The following is a 6,090-nucleotide window of genomic DNA, read 5'->3' as shown; positions in this document are numbered from 1 at the left end:
CGGGCACAGACGGTGCCAAGCGGCCCCTAAGTTTGCCCTTATGGAAGCTCCGGAGGAGGAGTGCATGCTGTGTGACAGTGAAGCCGAATAGGAGCACCTTCCCCGTGCACAGGCGGTGCCAAGCGGCCCCTAAGTTTGCCCTAATGGAAGCTCCGGAGGAGGAGTGCGGGCGTGTGTCACACTTGGCCCGAATAGGAGCACCTTCCCCGGGCACAGACGGTGCCAAGCGGCCCCTAAGTTTGCCCAAATGGAAGCTCCGGAGGAGGAGTGCATGCTGCCTGACAGTGAAGCCGAATATGAGCACCTTCCCCGGGCACAGGCGGTGCCAAGCGGCCCCTAAGTTTGCCCTAATGGAAGCTCCGGAGGAGGAGTGCGGGCGTGTGTCACACTTAGCCCGGAGAGGAGCACCTTCCCCGGGCACAGGCGGTGCCAAGTGGCCCCTAAGTTTGCCCTAATGGAAGCTCCGGACAGTGAAGCCGAATATGAGCACCTTCCCCGGGCACAGGCGGTGCCAAGTGGCCCCTAAGTCTACCCTCATGGAAGCTCCGGAGGAGGAGTGCATGCTGTGTGACAGTGAAGCCGAATAGGAGCACCTTCCCCGGGCACAGACGGTGCCAAGCGGCCCCTAAGTTTGCCCTTATGGAAGCTCCGGAGGAGGAGTGCATGCTGTGTGACAGTGAAGCCGAATAGAAGCACCTTCCCCGGGCACGGACGGTGCCAAGCGGCCCCTAAGTTTGCCCAAATGGAAGCTCCGGAGGAGGAGTGCATGCTGCCTGACAGTGAAGCCGAATATGAGCACCTTCCCCGGGCACAGGCGGTGCCAAGTGGCCCCTAAGTTTGCCCAAATGGAAGCTCCGGAGGAGGAGTGCGGGCGTGTGTCACACTTGGCCCGAATATGAGCACCTTCCCCGGGCACAGGCGGTGCCAAGCGGCCCCTAAGTTTGCCCTTATGGAAGCTCCGGAGGATGAGTGCATGCTGTGTGACAGTGAAGCCGAATATGAGCACCTTCCCCGGGCACAGGCGGTGCCAAGCGGCCCCTAAGTTTACCCTCATGGAAGCTCCGGAGGAGGAGGGCGGGCGTGTGTCACACTTGGCCCGAATAGGAGCACCTTCCCCGGGCACGGACGGTGCCAAGCGGCCCCTAAGTTTACCCTCATGGAAGCTCCGGAGGAGGAGGGCGGGCGTGTGTCACACTTGGCCCGAATAGGAGCACCTTCCCCGGGCACGGACGGTGCCAAGCGGCCCCTAAGTTTGCCCAAATGGAAGCTCCGGAGGAGGAGTGCATGCTGCCTGACAGTGAAGCCGAATATGAGCACCTTCCCCGGGCACAGGCGGTGCCAAGTGGCCCCTAAGTTTGCCCAAATGGAAGCTCCGGAGGAGGAGTGCGGGCGTGTGTCACACTTGGCCCGAATATGAGCACCTTCCCCGGGCACAGGCGGTGCCAAGCGGCCCCTAAGTTTGCCCTTATGGAAGCTCCGGAGGATGAGTGCATGCTGTGTGACAGTGAAGCCGAATATGAGCACCTTCCCCGGGCACGGGCGGTGCCAAGCGTCCCCTAAGTTTGCCCAAATGGAAGCTCCGGAGGAGGAGTGCGGGCGTGTGTCACACTTGGCCCGAATAGGAGCACCTTCCCCGGGCACAGGCGGTGCCAAGCGGCCCCTAAGTTTGCCCAAATGGAAGCTCCGGTGGAGGAGTGCATGCTGCATGACAGTGAAGCCGAATAGGAGCACCTTCCCCGGGCACAGGCGGTGCCAAGCGGCCCCTAAGTTTGCCCTTATGGAAGCTCCGGAGGATGAGTGCATGCTGTGTGACAGTGAAGCCGAATATGAGCACCTTCCCCGGGCACAGGCGGTGCCAAGCGGCCCCTAAGTTTGCCCTTATGGAAGCTCCGGAGGATGAGTGCATGCTGTGTGACAGTGAAGCCGAATAGGAGCACCTTCCCCGGGCACAGGCGGTGCCAAGCGGCCCCTAAGTTTACCCTCATGGAAGCTCCGGAGGAGGAGGGCGGGCGTGTGTCACACTTGGCCCGAATAGGAGCACCTTCCCCGGGCACGGACGGTGCCAAGCGGCCCCTAAGTTTGCCCAAATGGAAGCTCCGGAGGAGGAGTGCATGCTGCCTGACAGTGAAGCCGAATATGAGCACCTTCCCCGGGCACAGGCGGTGCCAAGTGGCCCCTAAGTCGGTAAAGGTTGAAATAAGTAAATAAATACAAAAAGGACGAGGGGGGGAAAAAAGGCAAAAACGTAGAAAATCCCCCCATTCATTTCAATGGGCTCGGCCGATTTGGGCTTGCGGGACCGCCGAGGGCACGCCGGAGGGCGGTTGAGTCGGTAAAAGTTGAAATAAATGAATAAATACAAAAAGGACGAGGGGGGGGGAAAAAAAAAGGCAAAAACGTATAAAATTCCCCCATTCATTTCAATGGGCTCGGCCGAATTGGGCTTGCGGGACCGCCGAGGGCACGCCGGAGGGCGGTTGAGTCGGTAAAAGTTGAAATAAATGAATAAATACAAAAAGAACGAGGGGGGGAAAAAAAGGCAAAAACGTATAAAATTCCCCCATTCATTTCAATGGGCTCGGCTAAAATGGGCCTGCAGTACTGCCGAGAGGCCGCCGGAGGACGCCCTAGTAGGCAAACGTTGATCCCCACACACGAGGGGTCAGTTAGGCGACCAGGGGTAGCGTTTAGGCGACCAGGGGTAGCGTTTAGGTGACCAGGGGAAGCGTTTAGGCGACCAGGGGTAGCGTTTAGGTGACCAGGGGTAGCGTTTAGGCGACCAGGGGTAGCGTTTAGGCGACCAGGGGTAGCGTTTAGGCGACCAGGGGTAGCTTTTAGGCGACCAGGGGTAGCTTTTAGGCGACCAGGGGTAGCGTTTAGGCGACCAGGGGCGTTGCAGTTCCGCCGAATTGCATTAGGGGCGCTGCAGTAGGCAAACGTTCTTCCCCCCTAGTCAGAGGGTCATTTGCCTACTTCCCAGGTTTACCCGGGTTTTCCAAAACACCTGGGGCACATTTTCAGGGATCACGTTTTTAGAAACAAAAATATTCATAATTTCTTCTAAGTCCCCTTTCCAGCGGGGAACTTTGAAACATTGTATCCGACCACTGAAGGCTGTTGGCGGGCACGGCGCGGCAAACAGCCCGCACTCAGGCATGGAGCTCCGGGGAAAGTTGCCTAATTTCTTCTAAGTCCCCTTTCCAGCGGGGAACTTTGAAACATTGTATCCGACCGTGGAAGGCTGTTGGCGGGCACGGCGCGGCTCATAGCCGGCCCTCGGGCACGGAGCTCCGGGTGAATTTTCACAAATTTCTTCTAAGTCCCCTTTCCAGCGGGGAACTTTGAAACATTGTATCCGACCGTGGAAGGCTGTTGGCGGGCACGGCGCGGCTCATAGCCGGCCCTCGGGCACGGAGCTCCGGGTGAATTTTACAAATTTCTTCTAAGTCCCCTTTCCAGCGGGGAACTTTGAAACATTGTATCCGACCGTGGAAGGCTGTTGGCGGGCACGGCGCGGCTCATAGCCGGCCCTCAGGCACGGAGCTCCGGGTGAATTTTCACAAATTTCTTCTAAGTCCCCTTTCCAGCGGGGAACTTTGAAACATTGTATCCGACCGTGGAAGGCTGTTGGCGGGCACGGCGCGGCTCATAGCCGGCCCTCGGGCACGGAGCTCCGGGTGAATTTTCACAAATTTCTTCTAAGTCCCCTTTCCAGCGGGGAACTTTGAAACATTGTATCCGACCGTGGAAGGCTGTTGGCGGGCACGGCGCGGCTCATAGCCGGCCCTCGGGCACGGAGCTCCGGGTGAATTTTCACAAATTTCTTCTAAGTCCCCTTTCCAGCGGGGAACTTTGAAACATTGTATCCGACCGTGGAAGGCTGTTGGCGGGCACGGCGCGGCTCATAGCCGGCCCTCAGGCACGGAGCTCCGGGTGAATTTTCACAAATTTCTTCTAAGTCCCCTTTCCAGCGGGGAACTTTGAAACATTGTATCCGACCAAAGGAAGGCTGTTGGCGGGCGCGGCGCGGCTCATAGCCGGCCCTCGGGCACGGAGCTCCGGGTGAATTTTACTCAATTCTTCTAAGTCCCCTTTCCAGCGGGGAACTTTGAAACATTGTATCCGACCACTGAAGGCTGTTGGCGGGCGCGGCGCGGCTCACAGCCCGCCCTCAGGCACGGAGCTCCGGGGAAATTTGCCTCATTTCTTCTAAGTCCCCTTTCCAGCGGGGACCTTTCAAACATTGTATCCGACCACTGAAGGCTGTTGGCGGACGCGGCGCGGCTCACAGCCCGCCCTCAGGCACGGAGCTCCGGGGAAATTTGCCTCATTTCTTCTAAGTCCCCTTTCCAGCGGGGAACTTTCAAACATTGTATCCGACCACTGAAGGCTGTTGGCGGGCGCGGCGCGGCTCACAGCCCGCACTCAGGCACGGAGCTCCGGGGAAATTTGCCTCATTTCTTCTAAGTCCCCTTTCCAGCGGGGACCTTTCAAACATTGTATCCGACCACTGAAGGCTGTTGGCGGACGCGGCGCGGCTCACAGCCCGCCCTCAGGCACGGAGCTCCGGGGAAATTTGCCTCATTTCTTCTAAGTCCCCTTTCCAGCGGGGACCTTTCAAACATTGTATCCGACCACTGAAGGCTGTTGGCGGACGCGGCGCGGCTCACAGCCCGCCCTCAGGCACGGAGCTCCGGGGGAATTTGCCCCCTCATTTCTTCTAAGTCCCCTTTAGGCGACCAGGGGTTGACAATTTAGGTGACCAGGGGTTGACAATTTAGGCGACCAGGGGTGACTTTTAGGCGACCAGGGGTGAGGTTTAGGCGACCAGGGGTGAGGTTTAGGCGACCAGGGGTAGCGTTTAGGCGACCAGGGGCGTTGCAGTTCCGCCGAATTGCATTAGGGGCGCTGCAGTAGGCAAACGTTTTTACCCCTAGTCAGAGGGTCATTTGCCTACTTCCCAGGTTTACCCGGGTTTTCCAAAACACCTGGGGCACATTTTTAGGAACCACGTTTTTAGAAACAAAAATTCTTCTATGTCCACCTCCGTGAAAGAAATTGCCCAATGGTTCCCGCGGAAGAGAGCTGCCAGGCGGACGCATACTGCAATAACGGCCGCCCTGGCGCTCTGGTGGATGTTATCCTCGAAATTTCTTCTATGTGCCCATTCCAGCGGGCAACTTGCGAACAATGGTGTCCGACCATGGAAGGCTGTTGGCGGACGCGGCGCGGCTCACAGCCCGCCCTCAGGCACGGAGCTCCGGGGGAATTTTCCCCTCATTTCTTCTAAGTCCCCATTCCAGCGGGGAGCTTGCAAACGTGGTATCCGACCACTGAAGGCTGTTGGCGGGCACGGCCCCACCAGCGCAACACGGCACTTCCTATGACTCGGGTCCGACGCAGGAGGAGCGGTCCTCCCGGCCCCGCCACACGGCACTTCCTATGACTCGGGTCCGACGCAGGAGGAGCGGTCCTCCCGGCCCCGCCACACGGCACTTCCTATGACTCGGGTCCGACGCAGGAGGAGCGGTCCTCCCGGCCCCGCCACACGGCACTTCCTATGACTCGGGTCCGACGCAGGAGGAGCGGTCCTCCCGGCCCCACCACCGCCACACGGCACTTCCCATGACCCGGGGACCGACGCAGGAGGAGCGGTCCTCCCGGCCCCACCGCAACACACACAACCACTGACCGATTGGCAATCATGACCCGCCATCGGAGGGCCCCTGCCGGCCCCGGCCTCGCGCCGGGGTGTTCGGGTGGACGGTTCCTTCGGCCTGCGGGTCGACCTCTGAGCGTTGGCCGGCACCGCAGCACCGCAGCACACACATAACCACTGACCGATTGGCAATCATGACCCGCCATCGGAGGGCCCCTGCCGGCCCCGGCCTCGCGCCGGGGTGTTCGGGTGGACGGTTCCTTCGGCCTGCGGGTCGACCTCTGAGCGTTGGCCGGCACCGCAGCACACACACAACCACTGACCGATTGGCAATCATGACCCGCCATCGGAGGGCCCCTGCCGGCCCCGGCCTCGCGCCGGGGTGTTCGGGTGGACGGTTCCTTCGGCCTGCGGGTCGACCTCTGAGCGTT

The sequence above is a fragment of the Idiotropiscis lumnitzeri genome, unplaced genomic scaffold, assembly GCF_059441095.1.
Source record: "Idiotropiscis lumnitzeri isolate Australia: NSW breed Sydney's pygmy pipehorse unplaced genomic scaffold, RoL_Ilum_1.0 HiC_scaffold_395, whole genome shotgun sequence".
Taxonomy (NCBI): Eukaryota; Metazoa; Chordata; class Actinopteri; order Syngnathiformes; family Syngnathidae; genus Idiotropiscis; species Idiotropiscis lumnitzeri.
The sequence above is the reverse complement of the archived record's forward strand: the minus strand, read 5'-3'. Positions refer to the sequence as shown.